This window comes from Ornithorhynchus anatinus, chromosome 17 (assembly GCF_004115215.2).
Source record: "Ornithorhynchus anatinus isolate Pmale09 chromosome 17, mOrnAna1.pri.v4, whole genome shotgun sequence".
NCBI classification, from domain to species: Eukaryota; Metazoa; Chordata; class Mammalia; order Monotremata; family Ornithorhynchidae; genus Ornithorhynchus; species Ornithorhynchus anatinus.
Genome location: NC_041744.1, coordinates 6,017,283 through 6,032,689, shown reverse-complemented (window position 1 = coordinate 6,032,689; position 15,407 = coordinate 6,017,283). Strand labels below are relative to the sequence as shown.

The window sequence follows — 15,407 nt, the reverse complement described above, 5'->3', positions numbered from 1 at the left end:
GCTGCCCCCATCCACAGCCTCAGGATGGAAGTGGGGTGGGAAAGGGAGAGTTGTCGAGCTCAGCGCCAGCCCCCCACCTTCTCTCCCCCTCGTTCACATCGGCCTGGAGCTCAGCCAGCAGCGTCTGAACGGGAAATCGAACGGTAATTGAGACGCCCAAGATAGGTTACTTAGCAGCTGGGCTTTTGATCCGGGATTGGCTTCCTCCTGTGGGTTCTGCCGCCTGAGAAGAGCCCTCATTAGCACTGCCGGGGAGGAAAACTGCCGCTGAAAGGCAGGCGCTCGCAATGGCCCACCCTGGGGAAAAAAGAGGTGTAATGTCACAAGTTTCTCTGCAGGATTCCGGGCTTCAGGACCCCGGTTGCTAGGCCAGGCGGGTAGGCGGTGTGTCGTTTGGGGAGCTCTACTTCCCCCCCCCCGCCCAGAATTATAGGAACAACCCTGAGAAGCAGTGTGGCACGGGCCTGCGAGTCAGAAGGACTAGGGTTCCAATCTCGGCTCTGCCCTTTGTCTGCGGTGTGACCTTGGACAAGCCTCTTCTCTGTGCCTTATCACCTCATCTGTAAAATGGGGATTAAGACAGTCCCGTGTGGGATGGGACTGTGTCCAACCTGATTAGTTTATGACTACCCTAGATCTTAGAAGAGTGCCTGGCACACGTGTGCCCGACAAATACCACTGTGGGAAAAAAAACAACCATAACGGAGAATTGGGGGTGGCCGGTTCCAGGCCGTGGAAGGGCTGAGCCCCAACGGGTGGTTTAGGATTCACTTGGCGACGCGGAAGGTCCAGTCGTGGGGAGGAGAAGGGGGTTTGGGAGTCATCTGCTTGGGAAGTAGGACAGGGAGTGTGTCTGCTTACTGTTATTTTGTAGTCTCCCAAGCACTTAGTGCAGCGCTCTGTGCCCACTAAGTGCTCAACAACAAGCAGCATGGTGTAGTGGATAGAGCCTGGCCTGGGAATCCGAAGGTCATGGATTCTAATCCCAGCTGCGCCACTCGTCTGCTTTGTGACCTTGGGCAAGTCACTTAACTTCCTTGAGCCTCAGTTTCCTAATCTGTAAAATGAAAGAAGCAGCATGGTCTAGTGGCAAGAGCAGGGGCTTGGGAGTCAGAGGACGTTGATTCGTTCAGTCGTATTTATTGAGCGCTTACTGTGTGCCGAGCGCTGTACTAAGCTCTTGGAAAGTACAATTCGGCAATAAATAGCGACAATCCCTACGAAACAACAGGCTCACTGTTTAGGACATGAGTTCTAATCCCGGCTCCGCCACTTGTCTGCTGTGTGACCTTGGGCAAATGACTTCACTTCTCCGTGCCTCAGTTACCTCATCTGTAAAATGGGGATTAAGACCGTGAGCCCCACGAGGGACAACCTGATTACCTTCTATTTACCAGAGCTTAGAACAGTGCTTGGCACTAGTAAGCGCTTAACAAATAGTATAATTATTATTTTATTATTAATAATAATAAAAAGGGGATTTTTGTACCCCTTCTGCCTCCAATTTAGACTGTGAGCCCCACGCGGGGCATCTACCCCAGCTCTTGGCATATGCCAAACACCAGCTATTAACCCCTTTCGGTCTGCCCCAGCCTCCCCACGACCATGTGGGCTGCCCTTCCAGCTCCACGCCTTTTCCAGCACTGTCGTGGGCTAAAATAAGGCCTTGAGAACGACCTGTGGGGCTTTAATGGGTCCCCCCTGGCTCCGGCCCCTCAGCTGGAGAGAGGAATCTTGGCCCCTTTCCTCCAAACTACCCCAAGGTAATCACAGCTTTTCAACACTGCCCCCTCCTACCAAACCCACACGCTTTAATCAGCTCGAAATGTCTGAGGGCAGAAACCACTGATCCAATTTCCCGGCATTGTTTAGCAAACAATCCCGGGGTAATTAGAGGCCCGGACACACTACATTTGCGCCCATCAAGTCGCACGCGGGGTGGCTGGCGAATTACAAGTCTCTTTGCCAAAGTAATTAACCTCCCGCAAGCGTTTTCTGGAACAAGCCGGCGGCGCGAGGCGAGGCCGGGCCTCTCAATGGGCTGGCAAAGTTGGATTGACAGTAGAATGTGGACCTGTGACATGAGCCACCCCTTAATAGGTACATGCAAGGGGTCGGGGGGCGCTACCTAGGGGTTGAATGATGCCACCACGAATGCCTCAATTCATAGAATTGAGATTGCCTCTCTCCCTTTAGGTGCCGTCCTGGGAAAACAAGCCCCCACAAAGAAATTGGGAGAGGGGCCTAATTTGGGGTTACTGTGGGGTCATTTTCATTGATGGTTCCCAATCCCTTTAACTCAGTCCCTAGAAGAGATCACATAACCTATTCTGGGCAGCGGCAGGGTACGAAAAGAATGTTGAAAAAACACCCAGTGCACCAGGAGGAGGAACTCGGCAAAACAAGAGGTAGAGAGGCCTCCCCAATGTAGTTTGGTGGGTGGAGAGGGCTGGAAGGTGCGTGGGGAAGGCGATCCAGCCTGCCTTGCTCCCAGAAATAATCAATCATGTTTATCACTTCACTTCTCTGTGCCTCCGTTATCTCCTCTGTAAAATGAGGATTAAATCTGTGAGCCTGATGTGGGACGGGGACTGTGTCCAACCTGATTGACTTATATCCACCCCACCTCTTAGAACAGTGTCTGGCACAGGGTAAGCACTTCACAAAAACCACAGTTATTATTACTGTTTTGTGCAGAGTACTATAAAGTCCTTGGGAGAGTACAATATAACAAGTTTGGTAAACACGTTCCCCACCCACAGGGAGCATACAGCCTACAGGGAGAGCTAGGCATTAATTGAAGTAAATTTTGGCTGCATACAAAAATTCTGTGGGGATGAAGGTGGGACGAATAAAGGGTGCAATTAAATGTCACCTTGGGATCCCAACCAGGCCCGGTTTTACCCTGGAGAAAGCTCCCCTGGCTAAGACCCAAATCACAGCTGCCGGAGGACCAGCCAAGCAGCAATCAGGCTCAGCATCAACAGCAGAGGATGAAGCCCTTCTGTGGGCAGGGCACTGGACCGGACTGGCGGGGGAAATCCAGAAGCCGGAAAGGGATGGGGATCCCACCCTAACAGGCTTCCGTTTTCTTGGGAAGCTGGTCTGGGCCATTCCAAACTTTCCACTCTTAGGCTCAGCTCCTCCTGCTCCCCCCTCCTAGAGAGTCATCCCATTAATGCAACTCAATAATAACAAATAACAGTATTTGTTAAGCGCTTCTATATGCCAGGCACTCTGCTAAGCCCTGGGATGGATACAAGCAAATCGTCCCGTATGGGGCTCACAATCTCATTCAGATGAACTTGGAACTGAGGCCCAGAGAAGTGAAGTGACTTGCCCACGGTCACACAGCAGACAAGTGGCGGAGCCGGGATTAGAACCCAAGTCCTCTGATTCCCAAGCCCGTGCCTTTGCCACTAAACCATGCCGCTTCCCTCATTTTACAGATGAGGAAACTGAGGCTCAGGGAAGTGAAGTGATATGCCCAAGATCACCCAGCGGGCAAGTGGCAGAGCTGGGGTTAGAATCCAGGTCCTCTGACCCTCAGGCCCAGGCTTTTTTCCCAGGCCACTCTGCACACTCTTCCTCCTTCTTGAAAGGAAAGAGGAGAGGCCGAAAGGGGTTCTGAAATTGCTCTCCTACGAGGAGCATTAAAGGTGGAAGGCTGAAGCCACTGTCAGAGACAGAGTCCAGACCTGGACGAGACATTGATCCAGTCCAGTAACATTTGGCTTATAGAATTATGAGATGAGAAAAGATCTTGCAGAATCCATTTTCACCAGAAGTCGAGACGGAATATCAACGGGTTTGACAACGATTTGGATAAATTCATGGGCAGTTTAGGGATGTTAGAGGAGATGGAAGCATAGAAAAAAGGTTCATCTAGATTCAAGAACAATGGTCAAATTATGAATTATTAAAGGAAACGTCAGTGATGTTGGGTCATATATTAATGGCTGCTTTCCCCTCTAGACTGTAAGTTCACTGGAGGCAGGAAACGTTTCCACCAACTCCAGTGTATTATACTCTCCCACGCACTTAGAACAGTGTTCTGCACACAGTAAGCACTCGATAAATATAACTGATCCTTAATCATGAGGATGGAATCCATCAATAGGTAATGATATTTATTGAGCACTTACTGTGGGCACTTATTGTACAATGCACTTGGGAAGACAACCATGTTGTGGTTCCTCTAATACTGCTGTTGGAGGTGCTAGCAGTAGAATACAAGGCTTGCCCGGCCATTGGTCAGGCACGTGATATTTCTTCCTCCTCCTCTGCTTATTCTTCCCATCATTATTATTGTATTTAAACATTTACTCTGTGTCAAGAACTGTTCTAAGCGTTCGAGTAGATGCAGGGTAATTAGGTAGGACACAGTCAGATGATGTGGGTTCTGATCATGCCTCTGCCACTTGTCTGCTGTGTGACCTTCGGTCAGTCACTTGCCTTCTCTGTGCCTCAGTTACCTCATCTGTAAATATGAAGATTAAGACTGTGAGCCCCATGTGGGACAGGGACTGTGTCCAACTTGGATTATATTATGTCTACCTCAGCACTTAGGCACTTACTATGTCCCGGACACTGTACTAACAAATACCATTAAAAAAAATCCCTGTCTGACATTCTAAGTAGGAGGGGAACAGGCATGGAATCCCCATTTTGCAGTTGAGGAAACTGAGGTGCAGAGAAGTTAAGTGACTTGCCCTAGGTCACACCTAGTGGGCACCACCATGGGCAGTGTGGTTCCCTGAGATACCCCAGCCCCACACCCATCCTGGGCCAAACAGCACCAGAAGCTCCTCCTGCATCTGGCACAATCTGCTCTCACCAAGTTCCCTAAGAGCTGCAGATCATTGGCAATTTATTCATAGGATAATCACGCAGTGTAGTTCATGGCATGGGGGCTCCATGATTTATGGTCTATAATATAGCCATATTATCATTCAGCTGATATTTTGCACATCATTATCAAAATTGCATAGTATGTCATTTGCCTGCCATTTTTTTACCTTCAAAAACATGCGAAGACCCTTTCCTCCCTCGCCCTCCAGCTCCTCCTGAGGTAGATCGGACAAGCCCAATCAGGAGAAATCATGGGTGGGCTTTAGGTGCGCACACACACACACACACACACCCTCCCCCCTGCTTTCTGCTGCCCCCCGACCCCCCGCCTTTCCCCGCCCTTCCGGGCTCAGCTCTTCTCTGGCCTCTCTTCTCAGTGGGGAGAAGGGGGAGAAGCGGGTGACAAAAGCAGCAGCAGCAGCTAGTTGCTTTGCAAATGAATGTAAATTCGTGTACACATGTTGCTGAGGAATAGGTAGCTGTTTGCCCATAATTATGCTAATTTTCTAATCCAATAATAATACCGTGATTATCCAGAAACACAGTGTGTCTGATTATTCCCCCATCCCATTTGATGGGAGGGGGAGAGGAGAGCGGAGGAGGAAGGGAAAGGAGAGCGGCTTTGAGCACATTGAGGCTCCCCGTCGTCTCCTGGCCCTCCCCACCACCCACCCCCGCCTCCTTGAACCCGGGTTTGGGGCAGATCTGGGGGTGGGGCCTGGGCCTGGTCATTTTTCAGGTAGCCCAGTGGCCACCCCTGCACTGCTCCTTAGGAAACAACGACAGACCGTCTGAGCTCCCCATCACGGGAGGGGGCAGAGGGCAGGCTGGGCTCCGAAGGGGTACCATAACCTCTGCCATCCCCGAGACCCCAGAGACCTGAGCTGGTCCCGGCCGGCTGTCACGGCCGAGGGCAACCCAGAGTCCCAAACAGCCCCAGCTCAGAGCCGGGGCAGCCTCAGGCGATGCCCGGCCCTGCCTGGCCGCAGTCCACCCTCACCATCAGAGGGGGTTCTTGCCATCCTTCCGATCGTGAGGTCGGCGCAGCCTAAATCTGGCATTCTTGCAGACAGCGGAACCAGATGGATGGGCTGCCCCGGCTCTGGCGTTTGGAGCCCCATTTCCCTTGCCCGAGGCCACTGCCCCACGGCTGCTTCCCACCTTTCCCCGGCCCTTGATCTAGATGAGATAGAGGAGAGACCGACCCCCGGGTCTCCAGGCCCCCTCGCACATGAGCTGTGCCGGGCTGGATCCTTGTCCTCCTCCCTCCAGGCCAAACTGGTGTCGGGGAGATCAGGCCCCCGTGGGACCCGGGCCTGGCCAGTGGGACCCCTACTCCTAAACCCAGCTAGTCCGTGGGGCTCTCCCCTCTCCCCAGAAGGCCTCTCGGGACCGAGGCGAGTCTGTATGGTGCATCTGAGCCTGGCCCGCCTCGGGTCCACCCCGTGAGAGATCTGGGAGACACCCTCCTGGGTGCGGCCACCTGTTTCCTCTCCGGCTTCTCTCTCTGGTGCTGGAAGAAAACCCCAGTGCCCAGCAAAAACTGATGGGGACCCGGGCACTCTGGGGCCCAGCTAGCGAGCAGTTTGCCTCAGGGCAGGCCTGGACCCCAGAAGCACCCAGGGAGGCCCCGGCAGAAGGGTGGCCCGGTACCGGCCGGCACCGTCTATGCGGGGCAGGGAGGAGAGCCAGGAAAGGGGGGATGCCAGGGACCGGAGGGGAGGGACTCGGATACGTGGCAGGAAGATTTGGGGTTATATGGGGGAGGGGGGTGAGCTGTCTTTGGATGGGAAACTAGGCTGTAAAATCCCTGAGGGCAGGGAACGCATCTACCAACCCCGTTTTAGCGTACTCAAGCATTCAACACAACGCTCTGCACACAGTAACCATTCGATAAATACGATTGATTGATTGATTGATTGAAAGCCCACTTGTCTGCACTGCCCCACTGGGTCTGGGCCAGGACAGGAGTGCCGGTCAGGCTCCCTGGGGGAGGGTCCCACCCCCTCCTCCCGGAGCCCGAGCTTCCCCCAGGGACGGGTAGAAGAGGGTGGAACCAGGGGGCTCACTGGGTTGTGCCCCTTAAGGAGAGAGGCTTGCCGGTGGCAGCCAAGACCTACCCACCTGCCTCTGCCCCAGATGGGCCCGTGGTGGGAGGGAGAGGGAAACGGGACGCCCAGGACCGCTGGTGGAAAAGAGCCTTGATCTTCCCCACGTGCTTAATTAAAACACTTGGAGGTGGGCCCCCGGCTGAGCGGCTGCCTCCTCAGCCCACGTGGCGGGCGGCGGCCTCTGCTCGCCCACTGGTTGGGCCGAGCCGTCTTGCGGAAGAGGCCCTCCCCGGCACCAGGGGCGAGATCTGCCCGGAGAGCCAGGGAGAGGAGACGGGCTGTCTCGGCAGGTGACATCTCCCTCTGCAGGGCCACCTGCTGAGCCCCATGCCACCTTTGGGGGTCCTGTCCCACCCCTAAGCCCAGTGGAGGGAGCGTGCAGAGGCCCAGCTCACCGGCGTCCCAAGCAGGCTTGGCCGCCCACCCCACCGTCAACGAGCCCCGACTCCTTTCAGTCAAATGTGGTCTGCCGGCTGGTCAGCCCAGCTCCTCCCTCCCACCGTGCCCCAGCTCGGCAAGCCTCTTACAGCCATCATTAGCTCTGAGCCTCCCTTTTGAGGCTTACTCGAGCCTTTGCCCAAATTGACCTTCAGGTGGGGCCTAACCCTCCCCCCCAACACACACACACATACAAACCCCGACCGTTCCTCATCCCCCTATCCCCCAGCTCCAGGCCCACCGCCGCTGGGAAGCTTTCCCTGGTTGGCTTACACCCATTCTCAACCTGCCAGCAGAGTCCCCGGCCCACTCCTCCCCCTCGGATTATTTTTGGATTCGTGTCTGTATGAATAATCCTCGGTGCCGAGAGCCGGCCCGTGAAATGGGGGTGCAGGCTTTGAGCCTTGCGCGAGTGGGAGAGGAGAGGTGGAAGAGGCCAGAGCTGGGCAGTGGAGGTGGGCAAGAGACCACAGTGGCAGACGCTGAAGTTAGAGGAGAGCGGACAGGTGGGTACACGTGCACACACAAAAGACCACCACGGACACCGACAGCTCCTCTCCTTCAATTCCCATCCCACCACATTCACCCTGATGAATCAGATTTCCTTTTTCAGCCAGACCCCGGCCAGAGGGCTCTCCACCCACTGGCCCATTCATATTCCATTTTCTCGTTTCCCCTTGGTCCTTTTCAAATACTTGCCCGGATGGAATCCACGGCCAGAAGGAGCAGAGCAGGTGCCAGGAAAGACTTAAAGGTCATCTTTACCATAGCCAGCAAGGGGGCCTTCCTGTTCTCGTGCCCTGGGGGTAAACTGGGGCAGAAGAGGAGGCGGGCTGCCTCTGCAGTGACATCGCCATCTGCAAGGCCACCGGCTGAACCCCGTGCCATCCTTGGGTATCCCATCCCACTTTGCCCGGGCAGGGCCGGGAGGGGGGTGTGGCTCCCGCAGATTTTAGAACACGGGGAAGGCTGCGGTTGCTATGACTGTTGAACTGTGGACCCCTTGCCTGCCCACTAAGAAGCCTGGAAGCGATTCCTTTGCCTACCGTAGTCTTGAGCTCCTCCGTGTTCCTCGATGGCATCTTGTCCTCGTGTTGTTTTATCATTATGTGACCGGTCCTGCCTCGTGTGGCATAGCCACCCTTCTATCCCCCAGCCCCCACCCTTCGTTTAGACTGTGAGCCCCCTGAGAGCCAGGGATTATCCTCTATTGTATTTTTCTTCAGTTCTAAGGATAGTGCTCTGCCAGTGTGCCTTGTCACCAGCTTGACCTGAACCCCCGGGTCCGCCTGGGATGGGGGAGTGGAGCGAGCGATGGGATCTGGGGGTGAGTCTTCCCTGCCTTCTCTCCCTCTCTCTCTCTCACACACACACTGATATGGGTCATGAGTCCGCCCAGCCCCCAGTGGCATCCCCAGACCTGCAGCGGTGACCACAGGGTGTGGTGTTTTGCCTCCACCACTCCACTGCTCGGGAGCCAACCACAGGCGGCAGAGCTCTGGATTGGGCACCTGAAGCCTGGTAACACGCTCAGGGCTCATGGGGTAACAGGAGGCCAAACATCCGCCCTTTCCTTCATCCGCTTCGGCACCCAAATGGCCCCACACCAGCCAAGCATACCTCCTTCCCTCACCACCACCCGGTTCTCCCACCACTAAGCTTTGTGCCCTTCGCCCACCTTCCCCCAACCCTGACCCTCCTTCAGAGCTCATCTACAAACGCTCCTCCTTAAAGGCTTCCCAGATTCACCTCAGGTCCTGGATCCAGATCCTCCAAACTCTCCCTTGGTTAACGTATCCAGACAACAAGAAGCAGTGTGGTCTAGTGGAAAGAGCAGGGAAGAAGAGTTCTAATCTGGGCTCTACCCCTTGCCAGCTGTGTGACCTTGAGCAAGTCACTTAACCTCTTTGTGCCCCAGTCTCCTCATCTGTAGAGTGGGAATTCAATACCTGCCCTCCCTCCCCCTTAGATTATGAGCCCCATGTGGGATAGGGGCATCTGACCTACTACATTCAGCATGTAGCACAGTGCTTGGCACGAAGGAAGCCCTTACCAAATAACACAATTGTATAAATTTATATCAGCTGCCATTTCTAAATTATTTTATTTAAATGTTTCTCTCCCTTGGGCTTTTTCAGCCTTTTTTCTATGTTTGCTCTCATTGTTCACCTGTATCCCCAGGAGACTGTGTCCCCTGAACAAGGCCCTGTTCAATCCCACGGGCAGATTGGACCGCTCCCAGCTGGAGGCCAATTGTGGTCCATGATTGGACGCCAGCTTCCGGGCTTCCACTTCAGTGTGCGGGAACTAGCCTCTTCTGCAGCGAATAACTTGGCTCTCAAAAAGTTTGCTAAAGCAGGGAAATCCATCCCTTGGCCTTCAAGTAGCCACGGCATTTTGTTTTGGGGGTTTTTTTATGGTATTTGTTAAGCACCTCATAGGTGTCAGGTACTGTGCTAAACTCTGGGCTAGATAAAAGCTCATCAGGTTGGACACCGTCCATGTCCCGCATGGAGCTCACAGTCTTAATCCCCATTTTGCAGGTGAGGGAACTAAGACACAGAAAAGTGAAATGACTTGCCCAAAGTCACACAGCAGACAAGCGGCAGAGCCGGGATTAGAATCCAGGCCCTTCTGACTCTGATACAGCACGGACCCAGCTGGGCATCTTCTCGCCTTCCATTATTCTTGTTTCTGTCTCCTAATAATAATAATGGTATTTGTTAAGCGCTTACTATGTGCCAAACACTGTTCTAAGCACTAGAGTAGATACAAGGTAACTAGATTGTCCCACCTGGGGCTTAGTCTTAATCCCCATTTTACAGATGAGGTAACGGAGGCATAGAGAAGTTAAGTGTCTTGCCTAAGTTTGCACAGCAGACAGGTGGTGGAGCCGGGATTCGAACCCACATCCTCTGACTCCCAGCCCTTGCTCTTTTCACTGAGCCAAGCAGCTTCTCTTCCTTCCCTCCCGGCTCCTGGCATTCCATGTCCGCCGGCCCTGAGTCCAGGCCCCGGGCAGCCTAATCCATCGCTCAGTCCGTGCCTGACCTGCTAGCCCCTAAAAAGACTTCTAATCCAGACCCAGAGTCCCAGCTCACTAGACGGAGGGGAAGAGAGACTAGCTGGGTGAATGCAGCTGAGAGGAAAAGGAGAAAGGCGGTAAACCCTTAATGAGCACCCACTGGATGCACCGTATTGTGCTAATCCCTTGGGAAGTACAAGACAAAGAATGATAGTAATCATTGTGGACGTTAAGTGCTTAGTATGTGACAGGCACTGTACTAAGCGCTGGGGTGGATGCAAGCAAATCAGGTTGGACGCAGTCTTAATCCCCATTTTACAGACCAGATAACTGAGTCACAGAGAAGTGAAGTGACTTGCCCAAGATCATACAACAGACAAGTCGCAGAGCCGAGTTTAGAACGCACGAACTTCTGAGTCCCAGACTCGCTCTCTATCCGCTACGCTAATTCCCTGCCCACGAAGAGCTGTCATCCCAGCGGTGGAGCTGGACGCGAAGATATTTACAAATGGAGTGATCAGAGGAAATAATTTAATAGCGTGTAAATAAGAGGGCCCAGGATGGGTATAAATCAGTGCGTAAGTGCTGGAGGCTGCTGGTGGATTTGTTCATCTTGGCTCTGGGAACGGATCGGGCAAGGTTTGTCGGAGGAAGTGGGGTTTTAGGCGGCTTTGCATTTGAGGAGCACTACGGTCTGTTGGGTTGGTGGGGCCGGGGGAGTTCCAGCCTGGGGGAACAGCGAGGGAGAGGCAAGAGTGAGGTTCAGTTAGGAGGGGAGCTCAAGAGGCCCAGGGAGAGTGAGCTGGAGAGAAGCGAGTGGAGACCAGAGATGTCAAATGGGGTGAGGTTATCGAAGACGATGGGGAAGGGAGTTTTTGCTTGTTACAGAGGGACACGGGAAGTTAGGGAGTTTGGGGAGTGGAGAGGTGAGGGCTGAGCAACTGTTTCGGAAGAGTCATTAATTCCTTCAGTCATATTTATTAAGCATATAGTGTGTGCAGAGCACTCTACTAAGCTCTTGGGAAAGTAGAGTACAACAATAAACAGTGACATTGCCTGCCCACAATGAGCTCACAGTCTAGAGGAGGGAAGACAGACATCAATACAAATAAATAAAATTATATCCATATATATATCTTAAGTGCTGTGGGGCTGGGAGGGAGGAAGAGAAGATTATCTGGGTGGGCAGCCAGTGCAGGGGAGATTGAAGAGAGGAGAGGCTGGACAATGATGGACCTGCATGAACACTAGGGAGCACGCAATAAAGGTAAATGATACACTCACTAAAGATTTAGTGAAATAAATAGCTTATAGGATTAAACTCTTATGCATCGCTTGGGGTTAGCTACTTCAGTTCACAATGCCACAGTGGCTTGGCTGTCATCCTTCCCCGCTTGCCCCAGTGAAGCCAGGGGGCCAGCAGCACTCCCTCAAAGCTGGCCCCACTTCTGACTGGTTGTGGATGGGGAAGAGAAAAGATTGAATTTTTCTATGGTATTTAAGTGCTTACTACGTGCCAGGCGCTGTACTAAGAGCTGGGCTAGATACAAGCTAATTAGTTTGGATACAATCCATGACCCACAAGGACCTCACAGTCTTAATCCCCATTTTACAGATGAGGTAACTGAGGCACATAGAAGTTGTGACTTGCCCAAGGCCACACAGCAGACAAGTGGCAGAGCCAGGATTAGGACCCAGGGCCTTCTGACTCCCAGGCCCCTGCTCGATTCACTAGGCCTCGCTGCTTCTCAGAGCGTAAGGAATTTACACTTAAGGAAGCCCGTTACCGACTTAGACTGCCGGTGTTCTATCCAGAGCCGAATTCTGTCTTCATCAGAAGCAGGTGTTTGGAGGAACAAGTGGGCTGGTCGCCCTTTTCAATATCCACCTTCATGGCTTAGAATGGATCATCTATCATTCTTAATGATTTCCCTTTGAAAACTCATTATGGATCTATTGTCCCTGTACAGTCAGTTCTCTGGAACGCGGGGGTTGTGTACTTGAGGAAGCTCGCGGCACCGAGATATCGTGGAGTAAGACAGCCCGGCCCAACACAGACACGCAACAGTTTCTTCTGACGTCACATGTTCTAGCTAGACAGACGCATTTTATCGGAATAATGATCCTTATTTCCTCCTGATGTTTACCCCGGGAGTGAAGACTCACATTTTCAGACAACTATAGCTAGTTAACTGTTCTTGACAGTGATAACTTCCCCTCAACTTTTCTGGAAAGTTGAAACTACTCCAAACAGCACAGAGAGATGCGAGAGAGAGTGAGACAGACATCTCGACGCTAAGGGAGCCCCTGGTTTTCCAGCTGTGAGCGCACTGATGTTGTCTTTTTGGATTCTTCTCCCGGCCTCGCTCATCCCAGATCTCTGATGAATCCCGAGGGCTACTGAGGCTGAAGGGACCCCAAATGTGTCCGGCCCCCCTGCCTTCCACCAGTATGCTCTGACAAAAACTCCCCATTAAAGAGCTTTCTCCCAGTCCTGGCAGTGAAAGGGTGACCTCAGACAGGGTGGGATTAAGGGAGACTAATTGGACGTTGAATTTTATTTTCCAGGACCGGACCCTGTCGCTGGGGCCCTGAGAAGTCAAATGGCTGAATTTGGAACCCTCCTCCCCACTTGCTGGCAGGAAGGTAAGGGAGGGATGGAAACCAGAAAGCTAAAAACCCAGGTGCCGCTGCAAAGCGAGAAGGTGTGTTTTTTCACTTGTAAATGAGTCTCACTTGTGAAGAGGTGAAAGTTCAGCCATTTTCACAGCCCAGCCTGCAGCTCTGCAGCACAACGGTTAAATCAGCAGGGCTTGGACAGTGTGGGAAGGGATGCCGGCTGGCTGAGGGGGCTGTGTCACCCAGCACAGAGCAACCAACCAATCGGTCAATCATTTTGATCAATGGTATTTATTGAGTGTTTACTGGGTGCCCTCCAGGAAGGGCACCCAGTCCTGACGCCGGGAATCTGGGAGATTGATCTGCTCCTGGCCCAATGTCGGCTGTGAACTTTCTCCCGACTCCACTCACTCTTCCGTCAGGGCTGGGGCTGAGGTAGCACATAAGTGTGTCTGACCTAGTACGACCCAACCGGCAGAGCCCTAGCCGGCCTGACCCTATAGAAATGCGCGTGGCCTCCGAGAACTCCTTTTGGAGGAATACTAGAGAATCCCTCTCTAATCATGCCCTCTCTGGACTCCTCCTCCTCCTTCACTCCTCCCGGATCCACTCCTTAAGCATCTTCTTTCCTTTCACCCCTGTGTAGACACCAAGACTACTCCAAGCTATGTGATGGGGGGCAGCTATAACCATCCCCCCCTTATAGACCTAAAGATATCTGAAGAGGCCGAAGTGGCTCCCGGGGAGAGCCGACGGGGACCCATTCTACTGTCTTCCTTCCTCCAGAAACTGCCTTTTAATCCGGTTTTCCCTTATCCTGACTCTTTAACTTCTTTGTGCCCAGTGCCCTGTCTGAACTGGCAGCCCGTCTCTGGGCTTCCGGCTTCTGTTGGATCATCCGAATGCCAAGCTGCCTGGGAAATGCATCTTTCAGGGCTCCAGCCAGGGGCCAGAGGGGAACAACCAACTCCACACTCCTGGCAGTTTCCTGGAACCAGAAGAGTTGGTTCAGGGAAACCCAAAAGGAGTGCCCTGCACACAGTAAGCACTCAATAAATACGACTGACCGACCGACTGCTGGAGTCGGCAAGGGACCGCAGAGAGCCCAGGGCAGGCCAGCTGGGAGCGGGGCCGGCCACTGGGCAAGTGACTCAATATTCTCAAGGACTCAGACTTGACACAAACCCCGACAACCAGGGAGGCTGGGACAGTTGGGGAGGCCAGGCGCTCTACCTGGGTGAAAGCCGCAGCCACGAGGGCAGATCCCAAGGGTTTGGGAAGACTCGCACCTGATCTGGGCAGGGAGGGACGGGGATCGGGGGGACAGCCAGCGGAGATGTCCGTCACACTTGGTCTGGGGGCGCGGCCAGAGGGAGCGTCCGTCGCACCTGGTCTGAGGGGACGGTCAGAGGGGACGTCCATTAAACCTGGCCAGGGACAGGTTGTCCATCACACCCGATCTGGCGGGGGTGGGAGGGAGCCAGGGGGAGTGTCCGTCACACCCGGTCTGTGGGGACAGCCAGAAGGAGTATACATCACACCTGGTCTGGGGTGGGTAGCCAGAGGGAGTGTCCATCGCATCTGGGGTGGGGAGGGACGGGGGGGGGGGGACACCTAACACACCTGCCCCTCCCTTCCTCTCACCCCCACGGACAGAAGCCAAGCCCTCCTCCTGAAAGGGATCTCCTTTACTGTCTTTCTAGGCTGGACATTTCAGCTTCCCAGCTCCCATCCCGGCCCAGCCCGCCTCTTCACTAAACCGCCCAGAGCCGAGGCCGGGGAGAGGAGAGGAGAGAGGGCAGACGGGTTCGGCGGCCGCCGCCTCCCGGTCCTCGGCCAGCCCCCGTGTGGCTGAGGAATGGTGGAGTCCGACACCCCCTTTTGGGGAAGGATGAACCTCTCTGCCTTTTCTACCGTTCTCATGGGCATCGGGCATCGCCCTGCAGGTCTGGGAAGGGGGCCGGGGGAAGTCTGCGGGGTCCTTGCGGTCCTCGTCCCTCTGTGTAGGGCCCGAGTGAAGCCATAACCTGCGTCGCCGGAGGGGAGGAGTGGGCAGGGTCACCCACCGAGCTAAACCCCAGAGCCCCCCCCCCCCAAACCAAACCCAGCTCCCCTCTGGCTTCTGCTTCTCTCCAGGGCGTTGAAGACGACCCAGAAAGACAATGAAGTGGCGGGGACTGTGACGAGTGGCCGAGTTTGTGGAGAGTGCACCTGTGCCCTGGGTGTGCGTGTGTGTTTGTGTGCGCTTGTGTGTACGCGTGCCCCATCCAGCTTCATTCCTTCGCTTCCTCCCTCCTGCTCCGTTGCTTCCCGGTGACGCCACCCCGAGCCCACCCCCAGCCCGTCAGCCCCCGTGCCCCCCG

At 54.1% G+C, this 15,407-nt stretch overlaps 1 long non-coding RNA gene across 1 annotated transcript; it reads left to right on the top strand.

The window, feature by feature from the left end:
• The first annotated feature begins 8,408 nt into the window (after positions 1-8,408).
• Positions 8,409-15,388, top strand: LOC114817974. The gene is made up of 3 exons (XR_003765804.2): positions 8,409-8,727; positions 12,994-13,071; positions 15,181-15,388. It is a non-coding gene; the product is annotated as an uncharacterized LOC114817974 (long non-coding RNA).
• Positions 15,389-15,407: the final 19 nt, after the last annotated feature.